The 26,275-nt window shown below is 42.1% G+C and overlaps 1 long non-coding RNA gene across 1 annotated transcript; it reads left to right on the forward strand.

The window, feature by feature from the left end:
* The first annotated feature begins 3,181 nt into the window (after window positions 1-3,181).
* Window positions 3,182-9,700, forward strand: LOC125323968. Its single transcript, XR_007202731.1, has 3 exons — window positions 3,182-3,512; window positions 5,166-5,922; window positions 7,090-9,700. It is a non-coding gene; the product is annotated as an uncharacterized LOC125323968 (long non-coding RNA).
* The last annotated feature ends 16,575 nt before the right edge of the window (window positions 9,701-26,275 follow it).

Here is a 26,275-nt window from a genome sequence, read left to right on the forward strand (position 1 = left end):
TTGGCAAGAGAAAAAACAGAAACAGAAAAAGGAGACCCGCAATACTTTATGTCACATTAAGGGACACACAAAAAGAGGATTCTGTAATTTAAGTGATGACGTCCTTTGAACATCCATTTCATTTGTCCCCAGGCCTTCCAAGTACTGCACATGGGGGATGCCAGGTCCATGCTGACAGATGGGGTGGACCAGCCAACAGGGGGCAGCCAGAGGACAGGAATGAGCATCAGAGGCTGGCACCCCTTCACTGGAGAGCCCAGAAAAGCAACAATCACCCCACCAGCAGCCTGCTAGCTGGTGTCTAGACCGATTCATTAGACAGACACCTCCCTCCCTGGCTCATCATTTCGTTATGACACAGGAAGATGTCAGCCTTTCATGGGACAAAAGGACATTCTTAGGAATGCAAAGGACTGAAATATCATCTCATACCCTGGCATGCTTCCAGGAGACCAAGGATGTGCGGTCCCCTTAATCACAAGTCCTTTTTTGGTCCTGCTGCATTTTAAGAGACTAGTCTGACTCAAAGATGATATCAAGTTTGCCTGAAGTAGCCTGGAGGATTTGCATTTGAAAGCCATCCAGCCCAAGCTTTACCAAACTAGCCTTTCTGAAATTAAAAGCAGAAAGAAGGGTCTTCCTTGACAGTGATTTTTTTTCATTCTGAGCTTTGTCCTTAGGAGAGCACACTGCTTTCTGCCTCCATTATAATATTTTTGGATGGTATGCTCCTTTTATTTGGGCAAGGTTGTTAAGCAGACCGCCAAAAGGACAGACACAAGCTATTTCAGAAGGCTGTGCTTTCACTCTGCAGATGTAGTCATACAAGTGCACCTCTGCTTCATAGCACTGTTCCTACACCGAAAGCCAGTGTTCATGGAAGATCAAATTAAACTGGGCAGCTTGGCATTGCAACTGGGTTGGTCGCTGGGTCTTAAGGGAGATTATTGCTATGGCATAATGTTGTCAGAGCATAAAATTAGAGGCCTGACAAATAAGGATTTCTCACAGGATCCTATATCTGTGGTGGACTCTGGAGCCAAACATAACCAGCTCTGACTTTCATCTCACACGTGGGAAACTTAAAAATAAATGAGAGATTACCCTCCTCCCTGTGAAACATGAGAAGTGAGGAAAGGAATGTTACCCAATGAAATCACTACAGCCTAATCTTTTCAGAACACTGCTACTGAACTCACACTATTGTCATTTCTTCTTGGCTGCCTCAACTTTCTAGAGCCCTTTTTCAATTATTTCCTACTCTTGAATTTTAAACTCAAGTCTTCTACCTCTGTTTATGAGGTACAGTGAAGTTTCTCCCACATCCACAGGACCTCCCTCCCTCAACTTTTGCATCCACCCCCGTTGTTCCTTTCAAGGCACTTTATCTATTCATCTATTCTTGTCTATTTCTCTTTTATCAGCCCCAATTTTCATGCAATTTTATATTCTTAAGTAAAAAGATTTTTCCACTTCTTTTTTCTTAGACTCAGTGTCAAAAGCTCACTCCTACCCCATAATACTCTCCACTGCTGCACATTTCTTGTCATCTTCTAGCTCCGATATTTACTAGCAGACATGACAAAGAGTGGGAGCCATGGGCACATTCAGAAACACAGTAACTGGAAAAGAACATTTTAAGATAGTGGCATTTCAACATGGATGTTACTTCAGTTCTGTCTTCATCATTAATTCTAAAGGAGTCTTTCATCTCTATGTTATTGTATTTTCAAGCTCTATAAAGGAAGTTTCTCAAAATTCTTAAGCAATTCAGAGCACATATTCTAGTCAAAAAGCAATCATGTCTTTTTTAAAAAAAAGCTGGTGGATAAATCATATTTACAGGGTGGTTTCCTACATTCATTGTTCAAATTGCTACATGCTAGCTGGGCCATGGAGAGATGTCAGCTTCTCAGAAACTTTCTTTGTAAGCAAGTCCCATTGCCTGCCTAAAAACTGTTCAATCGGTTAGCAAAAGCCTTTGTTCCACTTCCTTTCTTTCTCGAAGTGACACAGCTGGCCCCCTCCTATGCTCCCTCAAACACTTTGGATTTGTGAATGGCTACAAAGAGGCATGCTCACTAGATTCTAGAGGCATTTGTTAGCAACATTAAGCAAGCAAGAACAAGATACTGAAGGTCTGCCAACACATGTGAAAGACTGAGATGGCTCTAGCCCCAGATGAGCAAAATACATGTTTCTTTACACATTATTTTTCCTAGTCAGCCCCAATTCATTGTCCATTAAAGACAAAGACTGCCTATCCAACTCAACGGGTCCGCACTGCACCCCAGATAACATATTTCAGAAATTCTCCTGAGAAAGAGCAGGAGTGTTAGCAAAGCAGCACATGAATTAAAGCAGGCTTGATCCTCTTTAATGTATGCTCTGAGCTTGGGGCCCACTAAGAACCTTCTGATCACTTAATCTGCCTATCTGGAGGATCTGTATATATATGAGATAATCCCGGTAATCAAGAGTGTAGATAATAGCATTATTATTTTATTCCCATAAACATTTGAAAATAAATGTTTTCTTCTCCAGTGCATCTGATAGGCAAAATTCACACACTCTGAAAAGGAAAACAGACCTGCCAGAAAACTGTGGAAATGTAATAGGAAAAAAACAAGGATAAAATATCTCAGAAGGCAAAACACATTAAGTGTAAACATTTTGACTGGGTACACATTTTCCAGTCTTCAGTTGTAATCAGAAATTACTGATAAACAACATACAGCTGATCTGTTTTATGAGAGGTGTCAGAAAACATAACCATATTTACATACTGTAGTTGTGTACCTGGAACCCTTGGACCATGACAGGCAGGAGCAGAAGGCAAAAGGAGGCTGAGGTATGGCTAAGACAGAAACTGACAACTCCCTCTATCCAAGGGATGGGGATCTGGGAATATTGGGGCAGTGGCGGACAGGAGAGAAAGTCCGCAGCCAGAGAAGGGCAGTCCAGGTCTGGCATGCTGATGAGTGATCACAGCAGTTGCAGTCCTATTCTGGTGCCCCCCTAGAAATGCAGTATCTGCTTGAGCCCTACTTAGCCCATTATGTCACTACTAAAGCCAAATAAAAATTTTGACAACTCAAAGACGGGACTGAAGGATGGAGTGTTACTGATATAGTTCAGCTGGTAAGAGTGGAAAGTCCAGTCCTCCCACAGTGCTGTAACAACAGCAAAGCAGGAGCATTAACTCCTGTTAATGGGGTGAACTGTTTCTCCTAGCCTTTGCATCTCTGAAGAAATGGACTCTTCATCTCTCCTGGCAGAATTTCCTTCTGATCAGAATTTCCTTCTGATCCTAAGGGAATTGTAGCAAGGACTAGAGGTCACTGCTATGACAAAGCATAGGTTTGGGAACAGCAGTTATTGACAAGCTTCTATCCAGTGAGCACCAGAATAATCCCCTGAATCATCAAGGGAAACTCAGGTCACCTTCCATTCCACACATCTCTAACTGTGGTTTATTAATAGACTGAATACATTTGCTATTTCTACATAAGGTTAGTCTGTTCTATTGAATTTGTTTTGGGTTTATTTTGTTGGGGTTTTTGGGTTGTTTTTTTTTTTTTTTTTTTTGGTTTTTTTTTTTGGGGGAGGCAGGTATTGTAAGATGAATTATGCTTATTTTGTATCACTCTCCCTGAGAAAAACCTCTGCAGTCTAACCAATTTCCCAAACTTTTGCAACCTTGACTCACATGGTGTAGATGGGGCTTGGAAGGGAAGAACTTCCTCTACAGCCAGGCAATCCTGTTTCTCATTGGTTTTAAATTGAAAATCTATAATGAGGGATACACCTAGGAAGTGACTGGATTTATTTGAAAATTAACAGTGTAAACTGGCTTCTCAGAGTTCTTGCCATTAGACTACAGCAAAACATTTTGTGATAAACCACAGCACTACAGTTTGAATTGGAATTGAAAAATCATCTACATCATATGCCATCTGGAGAGCAGGAATTACTCACCAGGAGCTCTTGAGCTACAACAAAATAAATGTATGCATTTCTGCCAGAAGGATTGTGCCAAAAAGAGCAGACTAACCAAGAAATACTTTTTGCTACACAGTACTTACACAATTGTTATCACTGTAGACCCCCAAGTGACTCAGTTTGCCTATCGTCTGGAAAAATATTCCGGATACCAATATGATTCCTTATTCTTATTTCATTCATGATAAAGTTTTTGGGATTTTTTATTTTATGGTTTTGGTTTGATCCACAATAAAGACAAGAGACTGTTTGCAAAATCTGGATTTTGCTTTTCAAATTCTCATGACATTCAGTGAAATCTTAATCCAGCACTATTGAAGTCAGTGGAAGTTTTGCCAATGACTTAACTGGGAACAAGAATTTAATTATGCACTAGTGAGAGCTGTCAGCATTTGATTCCAGTACCTGTAAATACAAAATATGGGCCTAAACAGATTACAGTTGGTCCACAAATGGAAGTACCATGGACTAAACCCAACTCAGGGGTCTTTTTTTTTTTGAAAGAGGAAATTTTTTCTAGAATCCCAACCCCAGGAGTTTGCCTTCCGTTTCCAAACTATTTCCTTGATCTGCAGGAGACTAATACCCATCCTCCTTTTTCTGTAGGAGCATTTTTTGTGAATAAATTTTTTACAGATTCACAGACTATTCTGAGTTGGAAGGGACCCCCAAGAATCATCAAGCCCAACTCCTAAGTAAATGGCCCATACAGGGATTGAACACAAAACCTTGGTGTTATTAGAACCATGCTCTCATAACTGAGATAAATCCAGGCCACTGACTTCATAGGATGAAATAAAAAGTTATCATTGTTCTTCTGTCTGATTCCTCCAGGTTGACTTCCCAAGCCTGCAGTCCCTTCCTCCCCAGCACCACAGGAGGATTGCTCTTATGCATGGTCTTCCTTCCCTGGGGAATCCCCACAAGCACTGTTCAGATATGGCAGGTCTTCTTTAGCATTTATTTCATTAGGAGATCAAGTCTTCCTTAAATGTCAAGTGATTGTCTGGTTTTTTTTTTGTTTTCCCAAGACAAGATGTTTACATTCCTGGCTTTCACCTGGTTTTCCAGGTTATCAAAATTTCTGTCAGGTAGGATATTACTTTTTGCTGCTCCCTTGTCTCCACACAATTATCTAAAGTGCTTTGTGTTTTCCCACACAGGGCCCACTTCTGATCTCCTCCAAAGAAGGTTTTAATCTGCCTGATTTAAATGGAGTTACTTCTAATTTAGTTCACTTCAGTGAGGAATCACTCCATGATCCTCTGCAGAGCTCTTCTGGGCTTCAACTTTTTAATTGTGCTGCATAATGCTTTTATCTTCCTTATGGGGCCTCCTAGCCCCAAATCCACACCTCAGCAAAAGTCCCACCGTAAGTCAGTCTTCATATCACAGCGTGAAGGGGGCAAAGAAACAGAGCATCAGGATCACAGGAAGAGGATACAGCATGGGCTCTTACCTTCCACTCTATTTTTCCTGTTGTCTGGCTTTCCTCTGCTGTAAGAATAAGAAGACAAAGGAGTTTTGCCCCAAACCCATTTCTGCTGATGCTTACACTAAGTTGAGACATTTTAATCTGTCCTGTCCACAATAACTCTGCTCATCCCATCTGGGTCTTTCACCGAAAGACTAATCTCACCTGCTCTAGAGGTATTTGTTGGTTTGTTAGAGAACAATCAAATCTACTAAAGAGATTAAAGAGGTAGTTCCAGAGACAGATGAGATACATGGAATGGTTTCTCCTGGATCCATCAATCTTGCATCTAGTTACAGTAAATCAGCACCACAGTGAACTCAATCCATTTCATGAACACATGGGCTAAGGGTTCATTTTTACAGCCAAGAGTAGTTTATTCCCAGAAGTTAACACCCTACAAAAGAAGAAGAAGCAGATGAGAGATACCAAGCTGGAAGTCAAATGTCTGTGTGCATGTTCTGTATTAAAGAAGTTTTCAATATTTGCATTTTGCAAGCCTTAAGTTAGAATAGATATTGTGGCTAAATAAATTAAGATTTAAACAGAGACACCCTATTACTAAAATCTGCATGCTTAATATCTGAGACAACCACTGAGGCTTCTTCTTTTTGTTGATTTACAAGCTAGTTTTACAATCCAGTCTCTAAAACAATACACACATTTTACTAGTAGGATAAAATGCTCCTGATATTAGTATAATAAAATATTTTACTTGCAAATAATCATATAAAAGTTTTCCCAAAGCAAGAGCAAAATGTGGCACACATGTAGTGCAACTTCAACTAGAATTTCTCTACATAACCATTCCTGGTTCAATCCACCACCCAAACAATGATTACATCTTAGAGGAGAGATTTGACAAAATAATAGTGAATGTTTTTGAGAGGAAGAATAACAGGATAAACTGTCTGAAAATACATTCAGATAATGTAGCAAATTAAGTATTCCAGAGCTGTCTTTAAAAACATCTTGTCTAAGAAATGTTGCTGAAACTTCTTAATGAGAAATTACTAATGAAGGTGTTCTCTCTACAGGGCAGCTGAGATAAGGTCCATGAAGAGAAATATTCAGAGCCCTCCTCTGGAGGCAGGGCAATTCACTTTGAAGCCAATTTCTGCTTCTGAGTAGACAGAGGCAGATCAGTATTTTGTTCATAGGCTCTCAATAACTGACTCCACATTCATCTGTGTAATCAGTATAAACAGCTTCATTGACAATATCCAAGTGAAAACTCAGGTTAACTTTCCCACTCTACGAAAAAAACCCTGTACGTATCTTTTAGCGCAGGAGGCTTGGAATCAGTATCATCCATTATTGACTTTGTAGCTAACTAATGGCTTTGCACAATGTTAGCATTACTAGTATGAATATAGCTAATGGATATTTACATGATGTGAAAAAGTGGTCGTTAAAACACTGTAAAATGCATTGGGTTAATAATTAGCAACTCTAAAAGCTTAACTTCTTAACTAATGCATTTATTTCACATATTTATAATTGCAAAATTATATGTACTCACTTTTATAAATTATAGTGTCAAAAGAAATGTGCTCAGTATAATTCAAATATACATTTTTATGCTTCCTTTCTTTCTGTTTTGCATTTTATAGAAAGTGCAAAGGAAGAGTTCAGCAGAAACTCAGTGATGGCAAGTAAGCAGATGGAGCTCCTGGAAAAAAGAATTCCCCAAACAGGAAAAGCAAAATGCCACATGGAAATGTTGTGTTCTAGAATGGACTCCAAGGCACCCAGTCCTCTCTGTCCCAAGCGTTTTCTCTTGGAGAAGCCACTCAATTTACTGATGTGCTCAGGATCTGCTGGATGAGCATCATGCATCGATAATGAGCTTCATCAAAAGTTTAGCTTCAACACAGAGGCTTTTACTTAAAAAAAAAAAAGTGCTTCCATTCTCAAACACCATCATGGTGGAGATCCAGTTTCCTGCTACAGGGAATCTCCAAGGAAGTGGTTGAATTTATCATGTCCTACAGGGGAAAACACTCAAACTAATAACAACCGGAATAGCCGTCAAAATAAACAACAACAGAAATCTAGATGAGATAAGCATAAAAAACAGAACTGAAAGAGTGTTAGAAGAGATTAAGGAGATGAAATCCCCTTAGCAAGGCCTTGGCTGGGGAAAAAGGAAAAAATTTCAACAAATATCTGCTACACCTTCATATTGATTTTTGATTTTGACCAAACTAGAAATGTAGTTACTTTTTTTTAGTTTATGAGTGGGACACGTGAGACCCCCTGAGAACACTCTGCCAGCTGCAGTAACACTCTTGAGGACCTCAAGCAGAGGTCTACTGACTCCCTGGATGGTTTCTGTCCAAGTTACACGACCCCTTGGTAAGGGATGGTCAGCCCAGGCACAGTAAGGCCTGGCAGTTGTGGCCGCTTGACTCGAACTGCCCAAGAAGAGAGGTTTCAGCTTGGCTCATCTAATCCACTGTGCCTCTGACACTGCCTTCACCCCAGCATAGAGAGGCTGCGGCTGTGTTGGCTGGGGCAGAGTGTGCTCCTGAGCTGCTCCATGGCATGTCAAGGCTGCTTATATTTGTATATCATGAGCACAGAGACCCCCTAAGTGGAGGTTTTCCCCTGTTTTTCACAACACCCTTTACGCAACTCTTTGGGTTCCTGTGGAAAAAAATCTCCTCAATGCCTTATTGAGCTCATTTGAAATTCCAAAACTAATGAGGCTTTTGTCTCCCTCTTAACCTAAGAGCTATTGTTACCTCTAAAAATAAAAGAGATAATCTGTCAAAGAGCTAAAAATACTGAGCTCTGAGAGCCTTTTCAGACCTTTACATAGAAGATGATTGACACCCTTGCACCTTTAATCTTCACAAAGAAAATGGTGAGGCAGGAGCTCCTATGCCCACCTCACCTCTTTCATCAGCTGTCTGCCAGTTGTTCTTCCACAGCTTGAATTGATCTAGCACAATCTGGGTAGAAGGTTTGTGCTCAGAAAGCGGTATTCATGAAGAATCTACAGCAATCACCCAAGGGTGCTTGGGCAACACTGTTTTAGGAAAGAGCTCTGTCTTTTTTTTAGTAGGAAAAGCAGGGAATGCTTTCAGATAGGTATGCCAAGAAGTCCAGCTATGTGCCACCTGCCCAAATCCCCATGGCTCCAGCACAAACAAAAGCTTTCCTGGAACACAGTAGGACGAGGGGTGCAGGCTGGGTAAGTCATTGCATGCTTTGAATTGAACAGGACAGTAAAAACAATTAGACCTAGTTACCAGTAGCAAAAAAAAAGCTCTCCTGTTTATCATGAAGAAGTCTTGAATAGTCACAATGCAGTGAGCAAAACTGTCCATTTTCCAAAGCTTACTGGTCAGAACAGACGAACATTTGCTTCACTTTCCTAACTGCAAAGTTGTGTTGCATGGCCACAGCAAGTTGTTGGCAGAGGCAGGACTACAGGGGTGAGTCTGAGCGAAGAGATAAGGAGTTGCCCCGTGGCAAACACAGCACACTCCAGCTGGCTCCACCAGACCCACTGCAGGACACAGACTGAGCCCATCAGGTGATGCCTCTATGATAAGGTAACACAGAGAGAGAGGAGAACTAAAAGGAATGAGAAACAGCAGAGAGAACATCAAGGTCAGAGGAGGAGCAGGTACACCTGAAAGAACTGCAGCCCATGGAGTGCCCAGGAAGCAATAGATATTTCCTGAGGGACTGCAGACTGTAAGGAGAATCCACATCAGAGCACAGGGAAAGTGCGAGAGGAAAAGAGTAGGAGAGAGAAATCACTAAACCTCTATGTTCTGACCATAACTGCCCCCCTGCCCCTGCACCACCGGGGGAGCATGTACAGGAGTCTGGAGAGGAGAAGAGAGGGGAGAGAAGGGAAGGGGATGGGAGGATATATCTTTGTATTTCTTTGTGTCTTACAGCCAGATTCTATTCTAATTGGCAATAAATTAAATTAATTTTCTCCAAGTCAAGACTGTATTACCTACAACAGTAATTGGTGAGAAATCTCCCTGTCTTTATATTGACTTATGAGCTTTCTCATCCTATTTTCTCCCCATGCCCCACTGAAAGGGGTTATGAGTGAGAAGCTGGATGGAAATTTGGGTGTTTGCCAAAGCTAACCCACCACAAAAGTGAACCCATCACAATGTGCCAAAAACTCAGCAGTACATGGACTTTCTTGGCCTGGAGCCTCTGCAAGAGGATGTATTTGGTTCAATCAAAGGAAGTACTGTGTTGGGGTCCCTCCCCCGCCGTGTAGCCCTGGGAGAGGGGCCCTGAGGGCACAGACACGGGGCTTCCCTGCCCCTGCTCAGCCTCGTTCCCATTGGTTGGTTTGTGTCCCCTGCGCGGGCAGAAGGACCCTTGGGCCCGTGACTGGAACAGTTCCTGGGCAGAGCCCCGGCCATGCGGCTGGAGAAATAAACATCTCTGAAACAGCTATCAAGAATCTGTCTGTCCGTATATATTTCCTTTCCACGGGACTCCTGGTTTGATATATGCGTGTTGCAGGATCCCCACTGCAACAAATGGTGGAGATTTGTGAGCAGAACGATCCCCAATCCCTAAGCGACTGATTTGTGTGAGTAAACCCTGGAAACTTTGGATTCCTCTTCTTGGTTTTGCTTTGCTATTCCATATCTAAACTATGGAGGAACCGTGGGAAGACTCTTGGCTCTCAGAGCCGCATATGGACATTTATCTTAAACTTAAAATGATTCTTGAACAACGATTTGTAAATTTTAGCTTGATTCAAGCTCAAAAAGAACTGAAACACTTCCTGGCATGGTTGTTTAAGAACTTTTTCTATGTTTCTTGGGATTTAATTATTACCAAGGGCTTTTGGAAAACCGTTTGGACACAGTTAATACTGGAGTCAAGATATATGCCGATGGAAGAATATTTTCGTGAATATTATTTAGTTACCGAGACTGTTGAGCAGTGTCAGCTGTGTCCTGGCGAAGGGAAGCGTGGCGCAGGGACCGTGCGGCCCAGGCCACGTGCACCGAGCGCTCTGAGAGCAGCAGCGAGGCAGTTCCCGCGCGCGGGCGGAGCCACGCGAGCCGCAGTGTCGGTGGCGGAGCGAGGCGCGGTGGGAGCGGCGGGACCCGGCGGTGCCTGCCCGGTCCTGTGCAGCGCGTGGTGGAGCGAGCCCCGGGAACGCCCGACCGAGAGGGGCGGCGCGCGGGTGGCGGCTGGCGGCGATGGCGGTGGAACGGAGCCGCGCCCGGCCGAGACGCGCGCTGGAGCGGGGCGCGGGGGAGTCCTCGCTCGGGGGCCCGGCCGAGACGTGGGTGCAGCGCCCGGCAGCGGCAGCGAAGCTGCGACCAGAGGAGGCGACGCACGGAGAACTGAGCGGCGTGGCCCGGCCCGGCCCGCGCAGCCCCGAACGCGACCCCGGGAAGAGCGCGCAGGCACGAGCAGCTCCGACAATTCCAACACGGGAGCGACCGAAGGAGAGAGCAAAGACGCAGCGAGACAGAAAACAGCAGCCACTCGGAAAAAGGAAAAGATCATAGCAACTAAGACCTTAGGGATAGTAAAATGGTATAATGTTAAGCAAAATTATGGTTTTATAACAAGGTATGACAACCAGCAAGACATATTTGTGCATAGAACTGCTATTAAAAAGAATAACCCTGAAAAATGGATCCCAAGCTTGGGAGATGGAGAAGTGGTGGAATTTAATATTGTACTAGGGAGAAAAGGGTTACAAGCATCGCAGGTCACTGGGCCTGATGGTGTTCCTGTAAAAGGCAGTATATATGCAAAAAATCGTAGTCATGTTAGACAGTATCTCTATTGTAAGTCCCCCCTACAGTCTCCCTTTCCTAATCCCACCTTTCCCTTTTACCCTATGTCCTATTACCCCCAGTGTATTCCCAATCCGTTTTTTCATCCATGGTTTCCCTCACAAAACCATGCTTTTGCCAATTGTTTCCCCAAAAATCCCTTTCCAATGCCGAGTGGGGGATGAAAAGGGGGAGGGAAGAAGTTAAACCCTCTCCTGCCTCAGTTTCCCCACAAAGCATGCTCAGAGAATTCTGTCTCCCTTCTGTCAGCCCTAAGATGTTCCAGAGAATCTGTTTGGACATTTAAAGACTCAGGAGGGTGGCTTGTTTTGTTTTGAAACTGTTCTTGTTATGTTTATCCAGTTGTTTTCATTCTCCTTTTATTAAAATAAAACGGGTGAGGTGTTGGGGTCCCTCCCCCGCCGTGTAGCCCTGGGAGAGGGGCCCTGAGGGCACAGACACGGGGCTTCCCTGCCCCTGCTCAGCCTCGTTCCCATTGGTTGGTTTGTGTTCCCTGCGCGGGCAGAAGGACCCTTGGTCCCGTGACTGGAACAGTTCCTGGGCAGAGCCCCGGCCATGCGGCTGGAGAAATAAACATCTCTGAAACAGCTATCAAGAATCTGTCTGTCCGTATATATTTCCTTTCCACGGGACTCCTGGTTTGATATATGCGTGTTGCAGGATCCCCACTGCAACAGTACTGGGAAAGGTAAGAGCTACTTCAGAGTTCATCTACAGACATAATAACAAATACACAAATAAAAAGATTATTGCCTAGGGGAAATACCAGTTTCAGCTCTTGCTAACCATTTGGAGGAAGAGAAGGTATCTGAATAATCCCTGAATCCTCAGTCCTGCTGTCCTTTCTGTTAGAAACAAAAGGGAGAGTGGAGGACTCTTGAAGATTCTCCAGCAATGACACCTTATAGAGGTTCTTTTTGATTCTAAAAATATTTTGTTTACTGCAAGTTGTTCTTTCAAGCAAAAGATGCAAACCTGCTTCCAAGTCCTGATTTAATTTCAGTGGGCATCTAAAGATATAGCAAGCTTTCCTGGCTCTAACTACAATAGGGCATTTTGGTAATTTTGCTCCCAGCAGATGCATAATGCTGAACCCTCTTTATATGGCCAGCTGCATTAAGCTACTTTTAGTCTGCAGTCTTTGAAATGTGAACAAGTCTTTTTCCAGGGTTCTGAATTCTTATTATGACACGTTTTCCATAACTTGCAGTACACAGAGGAATGTCCTTCAACTTCTTCAACCTCTTTGACAACAAAAAGGCTGCAATGGAGAGGACAGCGAAGGAAGAAAGATTCCTTCCCCTAAACACTCATTCTGGGGAGTGAGGAGAGACTGAGAGGACATTTCTATTGTCCAGCAGACTGCTTGTGCTGCGGAACTATTTCCAACACATAGAATTCCCCAAGCCTGTACAAGGTGCCATGAATTAATCTCTAACTCATTTGTACTCTAAAATGTTTCCATCCATTTAGGCTATCAAGGGATTCACTATGCTACCAGTGTGTCATTATAAAGTCCTTTAAAATATTTCAATCCTGTTTTAAACTTAGACTCCTCAAAGATCTTTAACTGTGTGGTATAAATTTATGAAGACCATATGAAAGATGTCAAGCTCATGATAAAATTCAGAGATAATCTAGAAAAAAAAAACAGAGTTCTTTTTGGACTACAAATTAATCTCCAGTGTTTCTGTCTGTTCCCACTAGAAGAAATATCTCCAGCAGTGCCCCCAGGACAAATCTCCTGACAGAATCAGGCAACCTACCTCACGTGTCTGTGAATATTCTGAAGTCAATGGTCACTTCCACAAAATCCAGCATTAAAGCCTCTTCAACATGATCCTGTCAAGTTTTACAAGATGCACAGGGTTTGGTCAAAGACCAAACTGTCTTTGAAAAATCTGGGTTGTTTCTGCAGGTCATGTTCTAACTGGAGGAGCTCTGCCTTTTTGACCAACACCAACTCAATGGCAAATCTTGTCTAAGGCTGAGCACCAGAGCTGTGCCTTTTTGCAACAGAAATTCAAATCAAGTTTTGGTTGTTCACAGTTGACAGACTGTGTAGCACTTATGCAGGAGTTGTAACATACCAGCTATGACCTCCTGTTTAAACCTACTTTGGGTAGTTGTACTCCAGCTAGTCATGCTCCCTACCATCTCAAACCAACAAAATAATCTCCATACTTGGGGACACTGCTGTGGGTTGACAAAACAATCGTTCTGGCTATTACCAGTATGGCTACCTGACATACATGGAAAAGAACATTTATAAATGTTTTGAAAGTGCAGGATATTGGTCAGTGTATAATTATTTCCAAATCTAGGATCAACACTATTTCTGTTTCTATTTCTATTGTGCTATCAGAATTGTAATAAAGATTAAATCACTCACTGAAGTTGCACTTCACTAACATTGTAACCTGGGCTTTGTAATCAAACGAAAAAAATAATTCTGGCTTGCTTCTCGTATCCTCAATCTGATGATGATTTAGGAAAAAAACTTCAGTTCTACAGAATGGGAATGCATTTCCTCAAACTCGTTACTTATCTCCCAAATCAAATATTTGTTCTCGTTCTCGTACATGAATCATGCAAATCCCTTGTTTTCCTGATTCATTCCCTGTGGACTTCTCTCCATTAAAGGAAGCTTAGATGGGGTGGACAGGACACCTACAGTACTTCTAGAGCAGCAGAGCAGGAGTCTTTCCTCAACTGGTTACTGAAATTTCCATGAGCCTGTCCTCTAATAGCAGGTCTGTTGAACATGAGTTGACATGTGTCCTGTAGTGTCACCCTTTACAGCTGTCCTGAGTCTTTTAGGACGTTCTTTGCTGGCCTTCAGGTCCTCTTTAGACCAACTTCCAGGCTCACATCAGAGGAATGCTGTTCTTTCTCTTTCTCTCTCCAACTTATGATTTTTAAGGCCATCCATTTCACTTTGCATTTGACAGGAAGGCAAGGAAGTACATTTTAAAAAACACCTATTGGGAAAGTAATAAAAGCCTTGAGCCATTAAATTCATAAACGTTTTTCCTTAGCCTTTGCCAAGTTATGTGCAATAAAACAATTTGACTGTCCTTGACCACACTTGATTGTTGACTATCAGAGTAGCATACGATATCCCTCAGACAGTCTGATTACATTATGCAGTGAGATTATATTAAATGTGTCCTACATTTTTGGCTCGGACGATGGCTAACCGTGAAGATAGTGAAGCCTTTGATTGTGAGATATTTCCTTTCTCCACCCTATTTAAGAGTAAGATCTTCTGCAAATTCTTAATAAGATCTCCTGACAGCTCACATTTATTGTTTTCTTTAGCCTACATTTGTGTGCAGCTTATGTGAGCAAACCTGCCCCAGAGTGACCCATGCTCCAAAACAAACTGTTTAAAACATCATGCTGCTGGCTCTGTGAAACAGAGTCATTTCAATGGGCTTGCTCAGTGACAAAAATCCATTTCACATCTTCCCTGGCCCAAGTAATTTTCATTTAATCACTCAACAGAGTGCAAAGGGCTTATATGATGCATCCCGAGGAAAGGAGCGCATACTTACACCCTTCTTGATTTTTATTTTTTAGATGCTTTTATAAAAATAAGCCAAGCCAGCTATAACAAAAAGATCTTTCATTTGACATTCATCATTCACATTCATTTGTCATTAAGTTAGTGACATTGAGAACAATCTCTGGCTCACAAAATAAAGTAAAATTCACCTTAATAACATCCGCAAAAAAAATTGTTTCCCTACTACAAGGTCTACATGCACGTTCAACTGTGGGACCCAAACCATAGAAGATGTAGACATACTTCTGATTTTGAAAGACAGGAAAACAAAATTATCTTCTTGTGCTGATGAAAAACTCAGTGAATTTTTTTTTAATTTTTTTAATTTTTCTTTTTTTTTTTTTTTTTTTTTTTTTTTTGAGATATGGCCTTCAGGGAATCTGGGAATCTTCATTCATGACCAGCAAAGAAAAATAGCAGTAATGCTGAAGATGCACACAGAAATTTGAAAAGGCCAAGCCAGATTCGCCTTGGAGTTTGCTGGAGATATTCTCTGATAAAGACCATCATAGAGGAATTATGAGAAAGAATTTATGAGGGCAAAAAGTAGCTCTTCCCCTACCACTGCCACATACACCTTCCTCAAGTCATACTTACAGACATCTAAAAGGGCCAAGACATTCTGGAAAGTGGGCAGTGTCTGCTGAAGAAAGAGTTCTAAGGGAAAAACAATGTATAGAGCATATAAATTCAGTACATAAATTCAGCACATTCCTCTATAGAAACTTCCCATAAAACCTTGAAAGTCATTGCAACTGAGAAGATGTGACAGGACAACCACCTCTGGCTTCCCAGAGAATGTCCCAAGTAATCCATCGGTCTCCTTTGGACAAGAAAACTTACTTTACAGCTTCCCATACTGACATTATGACCTGACCTACTGGAATGACTGAAAATTTTCCTGTTGACCCCAGTGTTTACCAAAGGGCCTCCTATCTTCATTGACATATTCCTGTTAATAAATCCTGCAAGCACAGTGTTTCTTTCATTTTACCAAGGAAGAAGTCAAAGTAAGGTTTTTGGTCAAAGGTATAGAGAGTGTCCTTGCCAGGGCTGGATTTTGGAAGCTTAGTCACTCTTCATCTCATCTTCAAGTGAGCCGAAGCTCTTTTCTTAACAAATTTTCTAAAATCAGTGCAATATTAAAAGCAAAAGGTAGCAGAAGACATCTCTCTTGACAGCATCCACTTCAGTAATGGATGTATTGATAACCTAAAAAAACCAATTTTTAAAAAAAATCCCTCTAGGTCCATTCATCTCTGGTGTGTCTTCCTTACTTTCTTGCCTGGAGTTCAGTCATATAAAAGTAAGTGGAAATTAAACTAATAAGTTTAACAAATCCAGAATAAATGGTGGCTTGGCTGTTCACATTTTGACTGGAAGTGATCAGTCTTTAATGCCATAATGTCTGAGAATCAGCTGGAAAGAGAGGGAGGGTTTTCTGCCCACTGATACCTGACCTTGCAGTTTTGGATTGCCAAGTAGGAGCTGAAACCTGACAGTTCATACATTCCCAATGCCCAAATTGTATAAAGAAAGGACTTTGCAGTAAGAGTGGGGTTGACAGGCAAATTGTACATGTGGAGCATTACACTGAAAGGGCATGCAGCTCATAAAATAACAGTCTCTTGGTGAAGTAGCAGACAACATGTATCTCTGCTCTATTTTACACGTGCACATTTTAAATGAGATTGTACCATTTTGAGCACTTTTTTTTCTCTCAAAGACTCATTATTACCACCATATCCTTATAATTTGTTCCAAAATGAAATCAAATATTCACTAATGTTCTTCATGTCAGAGTGACAGGGGGGAATAGTACTTAACACCACAGCAAATTCCATTAAGTAGAAGAAGAGTTTAAAGTCTTGTTGTGTTTCTCAAGCTCCCATTTTTCATTAGATCTCTTGTATCCTTATTTTCCATGGGTGGTGGGAACCCTTAAGAGCCCAACATATCAGGAAAAAGCACAAACTTACTCAGAGCCTATGGCTTTACTTCATTAATACAGAATAGTTACATATCATTGCAGATATAATGCAGCATCTGGACAGTTTTTCAGTTTCTTTCACTGTTGTTTCTCCCCTTAGCATTAAGAAATAGCATTTTCCTTTTTAATTCTTCATCTAAAATGTTGTGTACATCCATATACCAGCTTCTCCTCCTCCCCAAGCACTCTAAAATGAGGCTGCTTTTGAACTGCAGGCCCAGCACATGGAAGCGAGCATTTTTAATTTTATTTCTGTTCTACTGGTGATGGGGGCTGCATTTATCAAAGCTGAAATATACAAAAAATACCTTTCAGAGATGATATTATATAAATTCGGATTACAAAAATAAAAAGAGGGTATTATTTTGCCTTGCAGAAGGAGAGTGAAAAGGCAAGCTAGAGTAACTACTGAGAGATTGCAGTGCTGCAGAAGCTTTTATGTAATGTCTTGAATCAGCAATGCTTTTTGCGGCAAAGGCCAAGATACTTAGCATGCCTTTGCATTTAACCATTACGCTGTCCATCACATCTTCTTTCAAAATTGTATTTTAAAGAGATAGTTGAGCTTAATCAAAAGCTCAATAATTTAAAACAAATTAAAAAAAAATACCAAAAATCCCCAATGCAAATACGTAGGACTTTCATCAGTACTTTAATTTCAGTTGTTGTGTGAATTCAGATTAATCACCTTGGCATTTTGGAGAAGATGATGCTAATGACAAAGTGACTAGATCTTGCACTGTGCAGTGCTAATGCTTCAGTGACCTCAGGACGCAAGCTAAGCCAACACAGCACCATGCTGTATCTGAGATGTATTGCAGTGCCTCAGGAATCACTGAGTCATCATCACTGCATGGAGCAAGCATGCTTCTGGACATGGAGAACAATGGAGACTGCAGGGATGAAGCACAAGCCAAGCAGAAAGCCATCTAAGTCAATAGAAATAGCCAGAAACAGCAAAGTAACTGTGAGCCCTGCTTTGCCTACACCCAGGAAATTCATGCTCCTGGTGTGAACAGAAGGGAAGGCCAGAATGCCTATGATGGCAACTGCTACCGTGTTGGCTGGGCAGGAAGAATCAACTCTTTCCTTCTGCTGCCCTCAGCTGTAGTAGCATCACCAAAGCAGTTTCAGAAAGGTTGCCTGGCTCTCGGTTTTTCACCGCTCTTGCTCTCAATCTGTCTCCTTAGAACAGAAGAAGATAGCCCAGGCCACATTCCCTACTAGAGAAAGATGATAGCTGAGTTTTTCCCAGACAGCAGAACTTGAGCAGAACACAACCAACTAGCTCAGTCCATCACTTTTCAAATCCTGTTTCTGCCATGGGAGATACTACTTTGGCCCACCTGGAATAGGAGACACAGAATTCTGCTCCAGGAAGGCACAGATGTTGGTCAGTTCATGCATGTGGAAATTGGAACTTGGCGGTTGTGTCCTTTGTAGGCATTATCTTGATTAAAACAACTGAGGTAGAAACAGAGTGAGGAAGATGGCTGAGGAAGACCCAAAATGTCTGCACAGTAATTTTTCAAAATATAAAAGTTATACAAGTTCCAAATAACTAGGATCAAGTCTGAGGGAATAAAGGGATCAGAATCACAACCAGAAGATTCCTGACTGTGAGGATCCGCAATCCAGACATCCTCTCTTTTCATTGGACACATATGTTAAGGAGACTTGCAGTGCTGCAGTCTCTTGAGCCTCTCTGTGCTGCACATAATTACAAACTAATATGATTTTTTTTCTTATTTTATTGTACGGACTGGCTAAGTGCTGTTTTGTGTAATGCAGGGAACCAGGGGTCTAGTTAAGCATGTGTAGCCATTCACTCTTACAATAAAGATCTGATCCCCTCAGTCTGCCATATATGAACTTAAATGACTAAAAAGAAATCTGCCTTCAGCTCAATTGCTCCAAATTACAATTTGTTTTGCATTATCGAGGAACACGCTGAGGATCACCTGGAAAGAATAATAATTACCTCACTGTAAGCAGTGCTCTCAGAGCTCTCTACCATGTGGTTATTTTGTCTTATTTGGTATGCATCATTTTGATCTAAAATAATTTCTAAAAATACAGTCATTGCCTTTGGCTTTCATTCCACTTAAACTATCACATAATGCTGCACATGGACTGTTTTCTTTCATTATCCCCGGCCACCCTGAGCTAGAGAGCATGCATTAACACTACACCTCCTATAGTGTAACACATCTAAGCCAAGGACTAGAACACAGGACTCAGAGTGCCAGCAAATGAGCCATATTTGCATTTGTATGCTTGGCCACAGTGATGCAGGGGGACGGGGTAAACAGAAGCTGCCACTTGACTCAGTCTCTCTAAATAAATGGAGGCAAAAATACTTGATAAATGCATGATCAACGCAACTGTATAGTGCAAGAATTATGGCAGGGAGGATAAGGAGGAAACAGACATGTCTATTTGTAAAATGCCATCCTAACAAGGAGAGAGCAAGAGTTATAAGATCACTCACCTAAATACCTCCCAGGATGTCTTCTCTGATTAAGGATTTGTGAGAGTTATTGAGTTTTGAATTAGATGCACTTTAATAAAACAGTAGAATGTTCTTATGTGATTGCACCTGTATTGATTGTGTTAAAGAGGTCTATCCTCAGATCAAGGTAAATGATTTTACATAAACTCACTAGCTAGATGGAATTGCTAGCAGTATTTAGGACTCCCATAGTATGTCCACCCTTTCGACATATGATACCTACCTGTGAAACCTAGAACTGGAATGAACTTAACACTCTTTCCGTATTCTTTCTGTCTTCTAGCAGGACAGTACTTACTCTAATTAAAGTGTAAAACTAATTTGGAAAAGACCACTCATGCTAGTAAACTCTCTAGCAACTCTTACCAGCTAGAATAGGAAATTTTACACATATATTTAAACAATGTTTCATAGACTTTAAAGCACCCTTGACCATTTTGAAATGCTGAACTTCATGTAAATATCCTTCTTTAGCCAAGTAAAATGGCACATTAATCTGATTCATTGTTCCATTGGCTTCAGTAGAGCTGATCCAGCTTTGTACTGCGGTGTTATAATTTGGATGGTTTCTGAGTGATACACTCGTAGTTCTCCTCAGTAACTGTCCATAAATATTTTATGTATGTATGTATGTAACTATATGTAGAGAGAGATAGATATAAAGTGTAGTACATATAATTATGAGCATGTATAAAACTTAAAATTGCACATACCCACCTACCCACTTTTAGTCTGCTGGCTTACCCTGCTTGGGACCTGTGTGACGATCTAGGAAGGAGTACAGCTGGTAAAGACTTCCTGCCAGTCCCCAGCTTGATTTTGAAGCAGAAAACAAGCCTTCAGAGCTTAACTAGACCAGGCAACTACCACAGTGAGTGAAGGCCCTAGCAGGTTGTTCAGGTTAGCTGTTAGTAGTGCATGACTGTGCAGCTGTACTTCGTGGGGTTACCTCAGCTCCACCATCATTCCTGAGAAGAGATCAGCAATGCTCTTCCAGAGGTGGCAGAGGAACTTCCTCCTAGCCACTCTCACCTAACCTCGCAGAGGATGAAGTGGAGGAAGAGGGTTGTTCAACAGGCTGCTTGGTGCTAATGGAGACGCACAGCAAAGCAGAGGTGATCCTGTGCCTTTGTATGGGCATAGTGAGGCTGCACTGTAGCTGGGAAAGGAAAGAGGCAGCCCTAAGCTGCCCCCTTCAAAACTCAGACTGAAGAAGTACTTGTCATGTGAGTTTTGAAAGATAAGGGATGTCTTGCTCCCTATGAACAGGTGGGGAGACTTCCAGGTATATCTGTATCTCCTCAAATGTTGCAGGAACATTCCTCACTTTGTGCCAAGTAATGGAAACTGAGCAAATAGAGAAGTCTCCTGTCACATTTATAGGCTGGAAAAAGGACTGGCCATGATCCGAAAGCTGGTTTCTGTTGGTGAAGCTGCTGACAGACTGAGGCAGAGAGTCTGAAGGGAACAGCTGCAGGGGAAGAGATGGGCTTACTGTCGAGAGAGACAAGGGTGCGTCAGTGGTGCAGGTGTTGAGGCTGCTGGAGGCCCAGATGGCGAGAGATTTCCTGAGTAATATTTCCAAATGTCACAATTGAAACACATGAAGGGGAAAGGGATCCCAATACCCATGAAAAGCAAGTTTTGCTCGTGACAACATGAAGTCTGTCAGCAAGGCAAGGAAAAGCTGCCACCCCAGCTCCAGATGGAAATACATCTTGTCCACATAAAATACCGCTCAAGAGCCTGTTATTTTTTTTCTTAACTACCCTACTAGTTTTTCTGTGAAAATTTCAGTCCCAGCCACAGACACAGCAGGAAAGCAGGATTTAGGAGAAACAAGTTTGCCAAGGGCATCTGGAGCTTTCTCTAGAAAGTCTCATGCTTCTGCATGTCCCAAGCTTCAAAGACCACCTGGCCAAGATGACAGGCACCCAAAGGAGGAAAAAAGCAAAGCACTCGCTGCTGTCTTTGAGCCAAAAAAATCACATTTGCTATCTATGGCTAAGGACACCAATAAGGATCCTGTCTCCTCTTCAGCTGGCACATTTTCATGAAGGGTGGGATTTCATTTGGATGATACACTGACTCCCATCTGTTTGCCTTATTTTCCTGGTGCTGCTAAGTGCTGGGGAGGAGTGAGTGTGTTCATTTTTGAGTTTCCTACTCCCTGTATCAGCCAGTTAGAGTGAGAGCAGAAGGGAATTAGATGGTGCTTCTCAGCCAGTAGGAAGTGGTTCAGACAGGACTGTGCTCGAGCACTAACTGGTCACACAAATTTCCCTGGATTCTGTTATCACGTTTGCCTCAGCAGCTGAATGTTCTCTGTCCATCAGCAGGTAAAACACACTGAATTTTGCTCAAAATTGAAACAGGGAGAAAACACTTATTTCTTATCATTGACAAGTCAAATCCCTTCTCCTTGCAATTCCACTGAGCTACTAAGATACAAGATACCTAATCCTTTTCTTTCATGCACTTGCTACTTGTTTCATTTCTCACTAATTAACTTAATGCACGAAAGAATTCATAGGTTTTTGAACAGGCTCTGCTACTTGTTTCACTGCTGTAGCACTTGCACGGTCTAATAAGGAAGGAGCTCCTGATGCAATTCCAGGCACCAACATTGCTCTTTTACTGCTGCTCAGCACAGACTTTGATTTTCTCTCATTTGGCAGGAATGAGCAGAGATCTCCTTCCAACAGCAGGTAGTTTGACGAGAAAGGTCTAAATTCTGGGGCTTAGAGGGAGGAAGGAAAACTAAATGAGCAAGAGAGGCAGTGGCTTCACAGGAGCACAAGCCATGAGATCAATTCATTAAATGAAATAGAGCAAGCATGTTGCTTTAAAAGATTTGTACTCTGGCAACCCCAAATTTTTAAGGTTTGGAGTATGATGTTTGCCATTTCTCCTAGCCTCATTTTCACTTCTAGAAGCTGTAGGAAAGAGGTAAAAAAAGGTGAAGACTCACTGTCTTCTCATCCTATGAGACAGAGACCTTCATTTGTGGGAATCATCAATTATTTTGAGAACTTGGACATGCTGGCTTTAAATGAGGAGGCATGGGGCAATACCTAGGAGACCCCCACAAACGCTTAGGCAACGTACAACAGAGAGGCAAGAGGTAAATTCCTGAGCTACTCACCGGTGCCAAGTGTCCTGTTACAGGAGTTGCACTGCCGCTGCTACCCATCCTCGAGGATTTTACTCTGGCCCACTTTTACCTGTACAAGCTGCCTTCATTTTCAGAGCAGTCAAACCCTGCAGTGCCCTAAAGGAAAGTCAGAGCAGCAGCCCAGGTGTGTCAGGCAAGAGAATGCAATGCTGGAGAACTAAAGCAGGCTCTTTGATTGAGTTTCTATAATGACAGAAGCAAGGTCTTTAGTGCCAGCAGATAATCACACTTGTCCTTCTCCCCTGCACTACTCAGACAATAGGATATGGTCAGGGCCTTTCTCTACTAAGAACAACATCTGGGCTGCCAGAGAAACTCCCTGGGACTCCAGTGCTCTAGAGATGCAAATATAAACCAAATTTCCTTGTTTCTTCTTTAAACAAGGCTCAAGGAAAGTATCCCAAACCTGCTAAACCCAGCGCTCAAATAATTTGCCTGGCTGGACAGAAAAAAGGGAGCAGGAGTAGGGGGTGTCAGGCACAATTTTGCTTTAGAGTTGGCAAAGTTTGGAATTCAGATTGGGTGTCCTTCACGGTTTCATTTCAGCACTTTCAAGCTAGTTTAACCCAAAAAATTGCAGGTACTTATTTTCTGCGGCCTTCACAGCACAGTTCTGCACACTAGCATTGTGGGTAGCTCAAAGAAGGGCAGAGAAGTGAGGGTGAATAAATGATGACTTTTTAGAAGTGACACAACTTTCAGTCTCATCAAACAGTCTGCATTACGTATTTGTGTCTGTCTCCACAACTAGTAGGGCTGGAGACATGCCTTTTTTTCTCCTTTTTAAATGAAAGGGAAGACAGAGTTATCCCTCAGGATGTCTGTCGTCAATCAATAGAGATACAGCAGTAGGCACTGTGGTTGCAATAAGCCAGAACTAGAAATAACAAACCAACTAAAATCAAATATCTGTCAAGTCTTCCCTAAACTAGGAATGTAAATGTCTCCAGTTTCTATAAGCACACATTGGAAGCAATCACCTTATGTGGCAAAAAAAATTAGTCTGAAGCCAGTCAAAGAAAGTTCAATGCATGTGCATAAAAGCAAAGATCTCAGATCTCTCCTTGAAGAGCTTTCAGGTGTGAAAACATACAGCATGCTTTCACATCCAAAGCACTAAGCTCCCATTCCAAAAATCAACATCATCCATGATGTGCTCTAAGCAGCCCAGTTGAAGAGGCCAAGGACACGCAGTGCTTGCCTGCCCAAAGGATGTCTCGTCTGGCCTCCGACATTGCTGTGCTGTCTGTATCCATTGAGCACTTGTCTCCCAGCAGATGTTAAATGGGCTGGCACCTTTTGTCGGCAGAGACTTCAATATGAAAAAATCAAAACACACTCAAAAAGAAAAATAGAGGAAACTGCAAAGCACAGTAAACTCCATCTGGGACAGCAAAACATAAACTGGGGAGAGGGAGGATTAAATTGAAGCCACTGCTTATGTATGAAACAGCAAATGCTTCCAGGGCCACATGTTTTACCTCTGCTGCAATAGGCTTGCTTTGGTTCAGGTAACAAAGTTCATAAATAAGACATACACAGAGTTGTGCATAGTTTGCTATGCCTCTCCTTTGCTAGCATGTTTGCACTTTCCCTCTCCTATTTTAGGAGTTGGCATACTCTTCCAAACACAAAGAGGCAGAAATGGAGTCATCACAGGCAGACGAGGCAGAAACCTCTAGACCCAGGGGACTGGGACCCAGTCTTCCAGCTGCTCTACATCTATACAACCCTTGGACATAGCTTTATGCCATGAGCCACCTCTCCTACCTTCATACCTCATTCTCGGGTGAGTTAGAAGAAAGGAGACAGAGAAGCACTTCCAAAGGTTGACTGAAGTCTGGCAAGGATAATCAGACCAGGGTTTTCTATAGTTACAAGGGAGAGACAGACATCCTCTAAAGCAAGATTTGGAACAGGAGCCCAGTTTGGCTGATTTAAATCAATTTCCCTTGTTTCAAGCCTGATTCCTCTTCCTGCCATGTGGCCTGTGGGAGAAAACTGAATTGAGAATGAGACCCCATCCAGGAGGGAAAGGTAGAGAGCCAGGAGAGAAAGTTACAGAGCCATCATCACTGGGAACCTCCAGCTGCTCCTGGAGCTTTTTATACAGTTTTGACTAGGTTGTCAATTTGTGCTAGTGGGCTGCCTCCTCCAGCCTGCATCACGGTTTTCTTGGAGCATAGACATCTTTCCCAGATCCTTTTTCTCACTTCACTTTCCCTCCTTTTCCATTTCAGCTTCACTTCTCAGAAAATCTCCTGTGTTCAGCCTTCCACCAGCCTCAGTGCCAGCACGCTGTTGTCTCCCACTGTGAGCTCTACATCTCCCTTCTGCTGCCTGTGGCCAGGCCAACAGCACAGCTCAGGCTGCTGTGCAGAGGGCAGGACCTGTCTGCTGGCTTGACTCTGCAGCACCTGGGTCAGTAGAGTCTGTTCTTGGCTGCTTGTAAGGCATGACTGCAGCAAACAGGATGCCCCAAGAGAGACATATGCAGAAACCCACGCAGTCTTCCACTTGAAAATAAGATTGTGCCAGGCCTCACAGTCCCAAGAGGATGCCTAGAGTCTGGGGAAGGAGATGTGAGCATTGAACTGGACACCTTTTCAACTTCACTTTGTACACGTTCGCTTTATGAAAGCCACACACACACACCCGATCAATTGTTTTCTTCATGAGACTCAGATAAACAGGAGGTGATGCTGCTTTAGGTCAGCAGGAGTGAATAAGAGAGATAACAAAGGCGACAGGATAAGGAAGCCCACATCAATAAGATGAGAGCATAATTTTTCTACTTTCTGGAGTTCTCTCACTTTAAATGCCTTGTTTTCATTGTGTGTGTTAATAATTATAAACCAAGAAACTAACACACCCAGTCTCTATGCCAAGTTAGCTCCTTAGGAGTGCATTTTTAAAAAAAAACTTTGAAGTTATGAGACATACAGATAGGGAGACAGTGTGATCTGCTCTGCATTTGTGGGATCAAGCAAGATCAGCATAACTTCCTGATAATAGCACAACTGCATTGTACTAGGGTTTATATACTGCTTTCAATATATTAGTTTCAAGACTAAATTTAAAGCAGTACAAACACCGCATGTAGGCAAACCCTTGGGAGTACGTTTTTGCTCTTCGAAAAATTGTAATCAAAGGAACAATGACCCCACTGCAGTCACTGGGAGTTTCACTAGACATTGTTTTCAGAAGTTCTTTCAGCTCCTGGAGAAATTTCTGTTAAATCAAAAGGCTTTCATAGTGCAAACAGCTTTTCGAGGTTAGGAAAAAAAAAAGGGGAAGAGAAAAAGGAAATAACACCATCTGATCAAAGGCAAATCTATGTCTTCATCGCCTACATACACATTAACACCTCATTAACACTACTTGTACCTACAGAAGAATTCAAGCATGGGAGCTTCTCTGGCACAAAGTAAACAAATCCTAGGCAGAAAAACTGCTTTTTTCTTACCAGAAGTAGTGGGTCCTTGACAGGAGTAGCTTAATTCTTACCATTTATAAGAACAGAAATGAAAGATTCCAACATTAAGTGATAAAGAGTTCCTATATGAGAACTCATAACAATCATGATAAAAACAACAGCAGCAACTGAAGAGAACAAGATAGGTTTTTTAAACATAATATTGATTTACAGTATGGTAAAAATGTCAGAATATTCATTTGGAGAAAAAAGCATCAAAAGGGTCATAAAACATTCAAAATGTTTCATAGCCCTGAAGGCAAGACATC

This window comes from Corvus hawaiiensis, chromosome 3, assembly GCF_020740725.1.
Source record: "Corvus hawaiiensis isolate bCorHaw1 chromosome 3, bCorHaw1.pri.cur, whole genome shotgun sequence".
In the NCBI taxonomy this organism is placed as follows: domain Eukaryota; kingdom Metazoa; phylum Chordata; class Aves; order Passeriformes; family Corvidae; genus Corvus; species Corvus hawaiiensis.